Source organism: Brassica oleracea, chromosome C6 (assembly GCF_000695525.1).
Source record: "Brassica oleracea var. oleracea cultivar TO1000 chromosome C6, BOL, whole genome shotgun sequence".
Classification (NCBI taxonomy): Eukaryota; Viridiplantae; Streptophyta; class Magnoliopsida; order Brassicales; family Brassicaceae; genus Brassica; species Brassica oleracea.
Window position 1 is genome coordinate 17,509,718 of NC_027753.1, and position 259 is coordinate 17,509,976.

Consider the following 259-nt stretch of genomic DNA (forward strand, 5'->3'; position numbering starts at 1 on the left):
ACTTATTATTTATTTTTCCTTATATTGTATATTTACTTATTATTGTTTAATGCAATGTTTCTATTTCTTATATTGTTTATTTACTTATTATATATTTTTTTATATTGCAAATTTACTTATTATTTATTTTCTATTTATTAAATAATAATGCCACGTGTCATCTTTCGGGAGAGTTTTTTTCGCTGATGTGGACGCTCCATATGTTTAATGTAGTATTTCCATTTTTTATGTTGTATGTTTACATATATTTATTATTTTC